The following is a 13,402-nucleotide window of genomic DNA, read 5'->3' as shown; positions in this document are numbered from 1 at the left end:
TTATGTAAAGACGAAGTACACTTGAGCCAATCCGCTGTCCCTCCACGGTTTTTTTTTCATAGGCAAATGGTAGATGAGCTGGAGATCAACTACAGTAGTAGTAAGAGTAGGTAAATCGCTCGGCTTAGTAAAAGAAGGACGTTTCACTTTGTGGTTCACATTAGAACGTCTGTTAGATGTGTACAGGGGGGTATGGTTCACAGTGGCTCTGTATATCGCGCGTTCTGTGAATAGAGTAACTTGTCGGTGCGCAATGCTCATCTGTTTCCCGTTTCACCTTTGATGTCGCAATTCCACTCAGGGATCTACGCTTATTATCGCTAACAGTTTTACACTGCTGCCACGGCCGGATGAAAACTGTTAACGTCCTTGGCTTCCGCTTGTTAGCGGTGGCAGCAGTCTCGACGTTCACCTTCGACATCTTTTTTTCGCCTCTCGCACTCATGCAGGCACCGGTCGCCTGTCGTCTGCTGTGCAGGTTTTTTTTCTTTTCTAGCTATAGAAACGAACGTTCTTGGGCGTCGCTGCTGTTACAGCTGCGGATGTTCTTTCAGGAAGACTGCTGCGACTATTACAGGCGGTAACGTCTAGGACGAGAAAAGGTTGTGCCTTAAACTTTTTGACTATTGGTAGCAAAAAAATCGCTGCGTGGCAACGACGCAAGCAGCTGTATCGTGCTATTCTCCTATATTCTGAATCGAGAGTGAATGATGTATTGTCTCACCGTTCGGTTTGATGTAATCGCGTCGACTGGAGACAATGTGACACATGCTCGTACAATGAATACTTTTCTCACCCGGCTGCTACAATTAGTGCCACTACGAACTAGCTAATCAGACATTGACAAAGAGCACACGGAAGGCAGGCGGGCCTAACGCAATGTTGCACTGGAGCACACATCTACGCACTCGCGCGCCGTAGGACTCTAAGGTGGGAAACTATAGTGTTTATACAAATACGTGCGATTATGCCAATAGCATATCGTCACATACATCCCCTGCATCGAGCATATAAAGACAGGTACTGCCTAGTGTTTCGTTCGTCGCCGTACGCTTCCTGTGTTACGAAAGATCATTATTAAATCCATAGAACTACACAGTGTCACTACATACATACAGCTTCTTCGACCATAAGCTTTAATTGTGTGCTCATCCCCCCTCCCCCTTGTTTTAGGGCCTTCTCCCCGACGTATCGTGTATGGTTGTCCCTGTGTGTCGAAGCCAGCACCTGGGGATGCTGGCATTGATGCATAGGATTGTGCCGTTGGCGCAGCTCGGGGTGGCCTTCGGAATTAGGGTTGCAAGCAGCGAAATAAGCTAATTAAAGCTAAATTACCACTACTAAGTTACTATAACCAATTACAGTTTACGTCTTCCGCTGAATCGCCTTGTATACGCCTGTGTGCAGCTTATTGCTTTGATGGAGCGAGATACTGATTGTAGAGTTCGTTTTCTCATCGAGGCCTATTGGCTAGTCGATGTTGACGTAGCATTCGTCAGGTGACAGTGGCCTTGGACATATAATATGAACACTGAGTGCCGCCGCCGCCGCCGCCGATAGAGAAGCATTTGAGTTGTACCTTTAACAACACACAACGAACGACCACACGTCAAATCGTACGTCTTCAAAAAATCTTGCGTCCACAAGCAATTAAGTGCTATTATGCCATAGGCTACCGTTGTACAGAGACAATAACAACGGGAAAAAAGATTATCATAACCTTTACAGTTGGCAACTCCCTCCAGTATCTATTGCAGTTGCTTTATTCTATACTTCTAAAACAAGTAAGTATACAAAGCAAGTATATTCTGCGAAATTGCTATCAGCATCAACGCTTGCCATAAGCAATTTTTTGGTTATCACGGAAGCTTGATTTTTTATATCTTCGACTTTCCAAATACATCGTTTAGCGCACCGTGTATCCTGTTCCTGTTAATACTATGGATAAGCACAGCGAAAACGTACCTGTATTCTACGCTTGCCAACTGGGAGGAGAGTTGCCGTCTAATTCTAGAAGGAGAAGGAGCCAGTATGATTATTGTGTGTACTATCTGTAACTATGGAAGACACCGCTGAGCCGCATTAGAACTTCGAAAGCTGATATAAAGTCAATTCTAGACAGTAGACAGCTGCTGTAAGAGATGTCATCATGTCACCAGGCCACCGAGGCAAGAGCAACAGCACTAATTATGCCGACGATTATGGCGGAAGTGGGCGTCTAGATTAATAACCATGCCAATCTTTCAAGGTGGAAAAGCACAAAAAAAAAGAGTTACAATATGGATGGTGTTACAGGTTCTTCAGAAAGCAGCAGAAGTTGTATATGGCTCTGTAAAACTAGAAAGAATCCCTATGTTCAGTGGTCAGCCCACCTTTCCGCGATCGCTTCCAAACAGCTCTCGGAGCACGCGAAAAGCGACCTCAGTAGAGAAACTTGCGAAACGGATTGCCTAGTCCGAGTTGGACCTATCGTAGAGATTCAAACAAAAAAAAACCTTTCTATTCAAGAAATAAAACAAGCCATATTGCAGCGCCCTCTTTGGACCAAATGACATCTGTCATGATGTCCACATACATCGGGCCGTTGCATTGGCTTTTTGCTGGCCCACGCTTCTTAGCACGTCCATTCAGGAAAAAAGAACCATCGTAGGACAGAGACAATGTATTACGCCCGGAAAGCGAAATAACGTTGTGACCCACATGATGCCGTGAGGGCGAATTGCTAAGAAAGGCAGTAAACGTTTTATGGGTTTTAAGCTAAGGTTTCAATCTACCTATCGAGCAACAGGATTTCTGAGTATAAGGATCTGATTGCACTGCGTGCAGCCACGGCGTCAAACAGTCGGTTTTTATAAATCGTATTTGTGAATTTCGAAGCTACCTGAGACCATGAAAATTTGCGTTGTTCAGATTTGACAAGATCATTGTATCAGATCGTATCGATGATATAGCATAATCTAGCATATTAGTGTAGATTGTATTAGCTAAGACTGCAAATAGCAGCAGTCGAAACGTACGGCGTGTTTAGCCGTTGTGCAATGGCTGTACTAGGTTGAATAAAAGCGGCCACGTTAAAACGGTGTTAGGACCTAGATGTTTATTTGACACCGGCGATGATAGGACTGAACTCTATCTTGCTATGATTATATGAGTACATGGAAAAGAGCAAGTAAACTGCGGGTATGCATTGATTGCTCACAGAAAAGTTTCCTTGACGCTGCCTTTTATTTAGCTGATTGGACAACGTTTGGGTTTGTTCAATACGTCTGAAATGGGGTGTTGAACGCAAAGCGACACGTTGTTCCTGCATAGTGAAATAATCTCACATATCATAAGTACTGATACACAGTTTCTAATCAGTTTATTTGGTAAAAAGAACTTTACTTCCTGCTTTTTACTAATTAGAACTATCCGACGTAGACAGAACATTTTGAATTTGCAGAAATCAGGAGAGAAGCAGGAGCGACGCGCACGACCAATGCGGTAATACCAAATTTTGTGCCGTAACGACAACTATTAATGTTATTTCTATTTGTTTATTCTATTCGCATTTTATACCATGGCCGTCTAGTAATCATAAATATATTTGAGCGGTACTTGTCTTTCACATATTGATGTCTGCTGCTATGTCTAGAGGTTTAATACTGCTTTTGGTCCTTTTCCACTTCTCGGGCCGTCTCTCAGCGTAGCTTTTAGGTTTCTTAATGTACGCGAGTACATCAACACAGTGTTCCAACTATGCTTACATAGACACGAACAGACTCTTCTTTAGTATTAGCTGCTGGTTGATCTATGTCTGCTGGATCAGCTAGTAACTATGGCGCAAGGTATTGGTACCCCATCAACACATCGTTCCTGCCACCGCTCGTGCTGCCACTTCATCATCTTCTTCGTTACTCGCTAATGTCGCGTGCGGTGCTTGTTTACTTTCTTTCTTTGGAGTTGTTCATCTTAAGCTATTAGCCAGAGGCTGGGTCACAGTAGCAGCAGCAAACAAAAGCAAATTTTGGTTTGTCTTCAGTGGCCATCAGAGATGGATAGCTACTCCTTCCCTCTTTTTCAGTTGCTAATGCAATTGAGTTCCTACTGCTATTGTTGTCGGCCGTAGTACTATTGCTGGTGGGACGCAAACCCTTTGTGATCAGCATAAATTCCAAAATACGGGACCATACGCGGTCCGAACCTAGCATGGCCGCCATAACAGTGAGATAGCTGCTGCCTCTAGCGCCACTCGTGCCGCCGCCATGTTCAGCTGTCGTCCAGAAGCAACTTCAGCGTCGATAATGACAGCAACCCAGTTGCTGTTTGTCGTAGACAACGGTCGTAGGACAGTAGCGGGCACTGGGTTGACTTGACCCTGGCAGGACAGTAGTAGGACAAAACACAGGCGCGAAAACGCTATAACAGAAGGAAAGCTGAGATGAAAAAAAGAGGGTAAGTGACCACAGCCTCTATCGCTGCTGGCCATCAACGTGATTAACACACAGTTCAGTTGTGTGTCATTTTGTCTGCCTGCCTGCCTGCCTGCGATAGCTCTGATTGGCCGCATTTTGCCTTTGGCTGCAGTATCTACTGTCTAGTTTGCTGCTTTGCTTCGCCTGGTTTTCCTACCGCTGCCGATCTTTTCTGTTTATTTCTGCTGTGCATATATCTTTGGAGGGTGGATAGGGCGGCTTGCTGTGCCGGTGATAGCTAAAGCTGTTATGAAAAGGGCCTGTGTTCAGCAGCAGAAATAGCGGTGTTAGTTAACGCTGATGTCAGCGGAAGAAAGTTACCGGTCAGTGGACCCACTGGCCGCCGTGTGGTCATCGGCGGCAGCGATACCAGTAGCAGCGACGTGTCGTGAACTCGATGCCTACATTAGATTTTTAGCCATGACCGCTGCCTATTTTCATCGAATTCACTTCCTATGAGACTAGTCCGGGTCCGTTGACTGACACTCAGTCAGTCAAAGGGATTCTGTTATTCGAGTGATAACGAGTTAGATGTTGTGCCGGTAACTTGCTCAGTGCTAGGCTCACACAGGCAACGTAGTGTGCAAGTGATATTGTGGCTGTACATTTGCCCATTATGCGTCCTCTATTTCGTTGTTCACACGATACCACACACAGATCAAGGAACGAGCAGCTCGTTCCTTGATTCTATGGGTCAGCAATTCGGCAGCCCCGGTTTAAACGCGCTCTGCCCATTTGTCGTTGTCAGTCAGTGCTGACTGGTAGTTCTGAACCACGCACTTCGTTTTCACGAAGAACGTACAACTGAACGAACAGGGCTTTCCGTTAATCTATGGGGTCTGTGGTAGCGCGCTTGAGGAGATGGGGATCACGACATCGGGAAAGGTTTGAATGATGGATTACCATCCTAGTACTCAAATTGGAATAGCTGTTAGTTGTTTTGTTGTGCTGTCCAGTGTGCCTATAGAGCAACCATTTAGTGTGCTTCAATGACCAGGAAATATTGTATATCTTGAATGCGACAGGACCTCATAGATATTTAAGTTTCATTCGTTTACGCTTGGCATGCGGTCCAGTTGGCTTCTACGGTGGATAAGTAGTAACTAGGGGCCAGCAGTTGAAAACTTACCGAGTTATACCAAAACATATTGGTGGGAACCAAGAGACAGTGACTGAAGTTACCGTTTACTTTTAAGAGGTGAGTTTGCATTAGTAATGTCTGAAGAAATCCCTGGCGAAGCACAGAGCATTCTCGTAGGCCTTACATTTGATCGTAAGAGCTTTCAAGAATCGTAAATTCACTTCTTGCTTTGGAGGGCATAGATGATAGAACCCTTTTATACAAGACTCTTGCACTGCATTATCGTATCTGTGGCTAAAACAAGCACTCAATCGACTGAAGCTATACGAACTCAAGCTTTATATTCTTTGTTCTCTGCGTATCTTACGCATTGTTTGCAACAAAAGTGCTCTACAGTCTGACCCGAAGGTCTGGAACATGGCGTTTGATATTAGTCGACTCAACGATCAGAACCAGCGGTAATAAATATTGACTTGTACACCGCTCTCGAACGAATCCCAGGGTGAGTCAATGTAAAAATGATTAAGCGCGATTCCACAGTCAATATATACACTGAGTGTGTTTACTTTATGGAAGTATCATTTTTCGAATATGTCCGAAAAATGCTTGCTATACAGAAACTTAATTCAGTTTTCCAAAGGTCGTTATTTCTGACCAAGAAGAACGAGTAAAAGGCCCCTAAAACCAATCATATATCTCTCTTACGGTGCCATGTCCATTTACAGGACATTTCTTACGTGGGCATGATCTGAAAGTGGCTGTGGTGTTTTTAACATGTAGCTGCATGACAGAAGACAACTTTAATACCGGCTTCCAAAGGGCTAGTGTACCCGATTAACGACTTGGCTTACTGAGTCTAGTTGGCTTTTCCAAGCTTAGTTAAGCCGGTAGTTTCGTCATGACTCAGCTTAACATGACATTCGTCCCTCTGCTGAGCGAAGTTCGAATAGGAGGCAAATTTTTTTTTTTTTTATAGAAAAAAAATGTTGAAACATACAGAAATACGTTCTAGGTCAAGCTAGCCAGGCACTTATTTATATGTCGTACTTTGAAATACAACACGTGCTGCACTTATGTCCACAGCTATAGTAGGATGGGAAACTAGATTGAGGTATTAAAGGCTGAGGTAAGAATTGCATCTGACGGATGAATTAATGTTCGTATGTCGTTTGACAGCAAAAAATACCTCGCAATGTACTTACGTTTTGGTAATTTTATATATGATAATGCAAACGCTTTTTTGTTTAGCTCATCGCCCTGAAATGAGAATTTGGTAGGGCAAGATAATAACAAAAGAAAAGCATTTTTTCTATTTAACTACACGCATGAAATCTTAAGGAAACCTGTTTCTTGGTATCGAAATAGCCCCATTGTCACGAAGCGTGAGTTACTGCCTATAAAGAGGTCGCACAAGGTTTAATGCTTTCAAAAAGGGCGCTCGGTTTCGCCACGATGAGAAAGCGTTGTTAATAGAGGAAAAGATGTTGAACTTGGGGAAAGCTGACTTCTTGGTACACTTAAGAAGAAATTTAAATTTTACAGTCACGACAAGATAACCTAGGAGGAAGATCAGGTCGAATTCAGCTTCTTGTGCTAAATATGCAAGGTGTTATAAAAGACACGCAATTCTACATGCACAATTTGGCGCACTAAATGTAATATTCGGTGCAATTATTCCTAGTATTATTATTATTAGTCAAAGGCTGACGCTCGTAGAAATCATTTTTAGGTTAGTGAAGTAATCGTCAATACTAGTTTCCTATGGGTTTAGCTGGTCAAGTCGCTAGCGGCTAATCATTGATGCCCTGTCATAGTACATATTATCGTTGGTTAATTGGCTTCGGGTATTGCAAATGGCTGATTAGTCAGTCGATAAGAAACTCGAATGTTGTTATTATATATATATATACACGGGCGAACGGATGCGCCAGCTGCTGAGTATATTGTCCTTCGATAGTCGAGGGTTAGAAGTAGTGCAATTGTCGCGTGAATTCCAGTTTAGTAATTACAGTATGCTTTGCGAATGGCGAGGGTCCTTCCATTGGACGGTAAGCTGACAGTGCAGGACGACGTCTCACATATTAAATTAATAGGAACTGTTTCAATTTTTTCCATTTCCAGTATTGGATATTGGTGGAAACAGAGTACTACAGAAAAGGGAGGTAGAGATAAACCTATAAAGGACGGCATAATAGCCAGCCGTGGACGTACGTTAGTACTCATTGCCTGTCTAATTGTAGCCTACTGACAGAACGTTTGTTTACATTGCATACATCCGCGAACGTAGAATTTTCTAATACATTCCTCGAGACTGAATCATGTATATTAATGCCACTTGCTTATAATAGAGCCTAGTACTTACCTATCAATAATCTAATTGCTTTCCCACCTCTTTCGTGAAGTTACTCATATCGTTGTGATAAACACCGGCAGGAGAAACTTCACTATCATTCCCACTCGTCCTCCTTGCTTAAATGAGTAGTGAGAAACAGATAGTAATAAAAGGAGTTGAAGACAGCTTACTAAGAAGAGTCTCCAGACGGCTCAAAGGAGTGAGCCACCTTCAAAATCGTGGTGTCCATAGTATATACTGCTAGGCAAAATGGAGGAGTTACCTAGAGTAAAAGCAAGCGACTGAATAAAGAAGGAAAAGGGCTACTAGGATTATCCGTTGCCACCGTTGAGATACTCAACGCCCTTGCAGTCACTGACAGGTTCTGAGGCTGATAAATAACGGTCATGTATAGTGGCTTATTGGAACGGAACCCCTTTTATTTTCTCTGTCGTCAATGCTGTCATAAATTGGCCTGATGGTTCCTTTTTTCCTTGTTCTCTTTTTTCCTTCTCTGTTTTTTCTGCTTTTCTTGAACAAACGGAACATTCACCATAGATAGAGGAAAGAGAAAGGAAAAAGCCAAACAGCCGGAGCATCGAACTGCTAATATGCCTACTGTCGAATACTCAGAGCTACGAAGGATTCTGACGGCAAGAATTGCCACCTAAGCTTTATGACCGAAATAAGAAGTGAACACTGACGGCGGCATCAAGTGATGCTTGAGTCGCGCTCTGTGCATGCTATGGAGAGGGTCCGCACATTCAGGCCACAGTGGTAACGCTAGCGGGCTACAAAAAAAATCGTCAGAACTGACGGAGCAGAAAGAGAACGCGAGAGGGAGTCGCGGACCACAGGCGACTAGCGCTGGCCGCGGCTGCCGGAAAGAAGGCGGCAGTGCGTGAGTTCGTGGCCTGTCTTCTAGAGGGGAGGTTCACACTTGGTCGATGAGACGACGGCGACAAAAGATGACTGTTACTACCGCTGTTGCGACGGGTGTGTCCAGGCTCGCCGGGACCTAGACCACTGCCACGGAAGCGGTGCACGTACGAATGTCTCGTTGCCTTTGCCTTATTGTGCTGCTATACGACTTTGCGGTAGAAAGCCTAAGAGAAAACCTATCTTAGGCGTTGTTGCCAGAATGTGTTCACATGAAAGCCGGACAGCACAAGCTCCATTCTAACGAGCGTCTCGTGGTTGAGGCGCTACCAGACAATTCGTGCTTCTGTTAGTTTCATACTAGTCAAACGGTGACGCTGAGGAAGGAAATATCGCTTCGTTAATATTGGTTGCGGCCATCACTGGTGACAAAGAAGTGCTTTCATAAAAAAAAAACGAGGCATTATCTACTGCTGCTACTAGAACAGTACACGTTGATTACTGCAATAGGCTCCTTCCTTTGTCATCGCTGGCATTGCTATCGGCTTTACACGGAGGTAGCATCTCCGACGTACCCGCTCATTTCTTAGTTAGCGCTTGAAATTTCGTGGCGTGTACGCGGGTTTGCGCGTTGTTTTCCAGCTACTACCAGAACTAAGTGTGGAGAGCGTCTGTCGAAGCGTTTCACAAGGTGTCATTGACTAGCAGTTAGTCACTGCTTCGTATCACGAATGTAAACACTGGTTGAGGGTCAGCCTTAACACGATCGCCGTCTGGGTAACAGTAGCGACAAAACAGCCTTACTATCGGTGTACAATTAAACCCGCCGCTACTCGGCCTTTCAGGAGCTAACGAGGTAGCAGTTGTTGTAACGTGCTCGGTATTGTTCCTTGTGCGCGTGAGGGAAGGAGGGGTCGTATACGAGGGGTGAAATACATAACGATTTTACAAGTGACGACTATTTCATAACGTTGTTAGCTAGCGAGGCATGGATCATGATGATGCTATTCACGGTTTGTCCTATTCAAATGTATACTTTAATGATGGTGCGAAATTTCACTGTACTCGGAAGCTTTTTCATGGATAATTTCTTTGTGAGTGCAACGAAGAGTCACGTTGCGGATGCGCAAGCCTACTGAATAATGCCGCTTGTGTTCCCTTTAGTGATGAAAAGCTGACATGCTCTGATAACCTATGTCATTGTGTGGCGAAAAACCTTGTAGCAATTGTCTAATAGCTATTAGCTTAGCGTATACTGCGGTTAAATATTAGGTGTAATAATTTTTGTCGTGATGCCAATTGACAACAAGAGACAGGTTGCAGAAAGCTTATTTCGTATGAAATTCGTGGACGTTTTTCTAGTAGTCGCCGTGTGAAAAATTCTGGAAAAAAGCAAAAAAATCTCTTGAAAATGGATTACTTAGCCATGATGGCTTCGGCGCTTTCTTCTGCCGGCGACGAGTTTGGGCAGCAGGTAAGAATTATATTATATATATTACCCAACAGCTGTTGTTGAACGAATGATCATTGGTTTGCGGGGCAGTTTCCGATACAACGCAAAGAAACAGTAAAAAGTAAACTTCTTTGGCAGCTACATCTTCGGCTGAGTTTCCACGAAAAATTTGCCACTGATTTTGTAGCAATCATTCGTCATCCAAATAAGCCCCGTCGTCTTTTTTTTTTTTGCTACATAGCGACCTTCCTTCATTTTGGCGGGTGAACTTGCTGGCAAAGTATGTATTGCAGAAGTCTTGCATGTTCTGTTCTGTAAATTGCTTCCTGTGGCCACCGTAACGTCAACGAGTATTTCTGCACCCAACTGGCTGGACACTTCACTATCACGCCGTGTCGCTGTTTTCCTTTCGCCTTCATGCTAAAGCCCTCGGAAGGACGCTAAAGAATATCTGAATTCAAAGTGTGAACTAAGACAGGACGATGGGAATAAGGACATGGAGAACGTGGGATCCGAAATAACCAAAGAAGAAGAATTTGGCTGAGAATTGTATACTGCAATTTCTTTAGCACGCGCTGAGCTTAGTAATTCCAAAGTTGACGACATTGACAATAAATTATACCCATATATATTTTGTGTTTAGGTAGCGGTTGGCATATGGCTGAGCGCTTCGGTTCGCTCAAGTCTTAAGCAGTAATTTGAATTATCAGCAGGTAGGAAAAATTTCCGAAAAACCTTCTGCTTAACGATAGATGAGCATATACTAAGGGGGTATGGAAACTAACACATGTCCACGGAAATCCTTTTGAGCTATAATTAGGAGTTAACAGCGGTTAGGAAAGAGAGGACAGAAGGGTTGCAGAGATGCTATGGAAGTGAGCAAGAGCTTGGTTTTTGTCTTTGGGGGAGAAATAGTCGTCGGTCGATGTGACGCTGGAGCCTGAGTCGACTTGGATGGAGGTGGCGGCGGCGGCTGCTTTGGGAGGATTGTTTGCTAGCACGGGCCGTACATCATAATCACCTCTAATAGCCCCCTTGCGTCATTGCGTCCACCGCACCTTTTTGATTTATAACAAATTACTACCGGAATCTAGTTAGTGGCCCTGTCAGGTTTACAGGCGAAAGAGATATGCCAGGGCTTCTACACACATCAACTAGTTAGCGCGAGAGCAATTAGCTGGGGGACTAAGGACCATCGTGCTATGCGATCCCTCAGCGTCGGTGGTCGCCTCGATCAAGGGAGATCAAGCGACCAATCGGTTGTGGATCTAGCTGTCTCTCGAGAAATCAATATGAGTGTACGCTCACCGCCGTACGGTTTCATTCGACGCTGACGTCAACGTCGACTAGAGCAATGTATTTACTAGCAGCAGCAGCAGACGACATACTGGCCGTGATGAAAAAAAGATGAAATTCCATCAAGACAGTTGTTTAGAACTAAAAATTGATGTTGACTAAAGCGATTGAAGTCGGATAGTAAAATTGTTTCATTTCTCGCTGTCGGATCTTTTGTAACTGAAATATTGTTACAATCGGCTAAATTTCGGTTTCAAAGCAAAATTCTCGACGGTATGATTTTAGCTGCACGTTGACATGGGTTAATGGACGTTATATTCGTTTTTATCTTTACGTTTCTCGTCACTCGAACATTTCGGGCACGTTCTATGCACACAGAATAATAGTGTTTTTCTCTGTTTAACGCACTTCAGGCAAAGTCCCATTTATGAGGAAGGCAATAATTTAGTTATGTGTTCCGACAGGCTCATTCTCCGTTTTTGTACGCGTTCGCAGCTTCGGTGATTACTATTGTGTTGAACGTTAAAGCAGTTACGTTGCGCACAACGTTCCACCCAACCATAAAAGTAGTATGGTTTCAAGTAAACAATCGCTGAGGCTTTGAACTGTACATTCAATAACCGTTATCGCTCGACATATCATTTTAAACATAAATCAACCTTGGTCTGTATGGATGTTGTAGACCTATTCGATAAACGGTAGGCATAGTAACATCAGTAACCGTTTGGATGAAATAATTGTATATTTTCGCCTGCTATATGTTCTAGTTTTTGGGTTATGAGCTCGAATTGCATAGTATTAGACTGACCGTAGAGACAGACCGCATCATCGAGCGGGCAATGCTTTGCATCCCATCACTAAAACGGCCAATCATCTTGCTCTGTACCGAATCTAGATTCAATGTACGCTCTGCTGGGATGAATTTTGTTTGATATTTTGGCCGTCACAGTGCTTTAGCCAGCATCGCCGATCTCATCTTTATGTCATCTTAAGAACTAAGCGACTAATTGAAAGAAATGAGGCCGGCGTGAAACTGGCCTTATCACATAACGTGCCGATTTGACAAAAAAAAAGAATGCAGGCAACCCGACGATGTTCGATGCACATAACAAAACGTCACGCTTGACTTCAATAATGTATTTATTGTTCTGGTTCTTAGTTGATTGGTGATTTTTTTACAGTTGATAAAATAGTATTGAATAAGAATACACAATATATAATCCACTGCTAATGTAACAGCGGATTATATCCGCTGTGAGTATACGTATGTCCTATCTCGAACTTCTCATCCCGCTTGAGCTACGACCTTAGACGAGGTAGAAAGACGATAGATTTTTGTGAGGTGTACTTGTAAGCCTTTTATATGATATCGGACTGCTTTGTTATCAAAAAGGTCCTCGTATTCGAAAGGCGGAACTTACTGCCATCATCACGTTCGCGTTCTATCGGCAAAGAGATTGTTATTTAGTGCTGGTGTTTATGCCTTCGTTTTTATACTGTCACGCGATGATTGATGCTTCTGTTATTCGTTTCGGATAGGAGTTGCTTTTACGCATGCTATACTCGAGCGAATTCGCAGTGTCTTGTGTCCCACGGAAATAAGTGCTTCAGCCAGAGGCTGCAGCAAAGTAAGTGGCAGTCTAGTAACATATTTTATCAAATGTTTTTACGTAATTTCGGCAACGTTTCGGCAGGCGGCAATAGCAATAGCAACCTTACCATTGATACCGTTACTTGGATCGAAGTTATATGGATCGAAGTGACTTCCTCGTCACGAACGCCACGAAGACAAAGTACATGTGTACACGTGAAGATAATGAAGACTGGGAAGAAGATGGGTTATTTTGTATACGGCGGTCATTCATTCACAAGTGTATTGTATCTTTATGTGGTCGTTCAGTGCCTAA

General features: G+C 43.6%; 1 protein-coding gene across 7 annotated transcripts in view; it reads left to right on the top strand.

Moving 5' to 3' along the window:
• LOC111269291 (uncharacterized) overlaps positions 1–13,402 on the top strand; it is a 113,625-nt gene that overhangs the window by 60,947 nt on the left and 39,276 nt on the right. The window lies entirely within an intron of this gene.

This window comes from Varroa jacobsoni, unplaced genomic scaffold (genome assembly GCF_002532875.2).
Source record: "Varroa jacobsoni isolate VJ856 unplaced genomic scaffold, vjacob_1.0 scaffold_1376, whole genome shotgun sequence".
Classification (NCBI taxonomy): domain Eukaryota; kingdom Metazoa; phylum Arthropoda; class Arachnida; order Mesostigmata; family Varroidae; genus Varroa; species Varroa jacobsoni.
The sequence above is the reverse complement of the archived record's forward strand: the minus strand, read 5'-3'. Positions and strand labels throughout refer to the sequence as shown.